Source organism: Sinocyclocheilus anshuiensis, unplaced genomic scaffold (genome assembly GCF_001515605.1).
Source record: "Sinocyclocheilus anshuiensis isolate Anshui unplaced genomic scaffold, SAMN03320099.WGS_v1.1 scaffold701, whole genome shotgun sequence".
Classification (NCBI taxonomy): domain Eukaryota; kingdom Metazoa; phylum Chordata; class Actinopteri; order Cypriniformes; family Cyprinidae; genus Sinocyclocheilus; species Sinocyclocheilus anshuiensis.
In genome coordinates this window covers 844,690-845,047 of record NW_015539895.1, presented here as the reverse complement: position 1 = coordinate 845,047, position 358 = coordinate 844,690, and the positions used below count along the sequence as shown (strand labels likewise).

The following is a 358-nucleotide window of genomic DNA, read 5'->3' as shown; positions in this document are numbered from 1 at the left end:
ACTTCACTTATTTTTGGCAGTTTTATAAATAACAATTTCATGGCAGTGCTCCATATTACATATTTGAGAGTTTGTCATTAGCAGCTGTAACCTTTTGTGTTAACAGCCTTGGTCCCTGGCTATTTGGTTTCCATGTGTGCCCTAAGTACTTATAAAATGACTGTCAACCATTCCCTGTATACACAGGTTTGACCTTTAGAAGGCTATTAGCCTGTAATTTTAAATGACCAGCAGGCAGTCAGTCTCAGATTTATTTATAATCAGCTATAGGCTATACTGTACATAAAGTATAGGATTTTTTTTCACTGCAATTTGATATAATGTTATGGCCAAGTTTTTTTTTTTTCCTGTTGGTTTC

General features: G+C 34.6%; 1 protein-coding gene across 2 annotated transcripts in view; it reads left to right on the top strand.

The window, feature by feature from the left end:
- LOC107685927 (methyltransferase-like protein 22) overlaps window positions 1-358 on the top strand; it is an 11,786-nt gene that overhangs the window by 1,324 nt on the left and 10,104 nt on the right. The window lies entirely within an intron of this gene.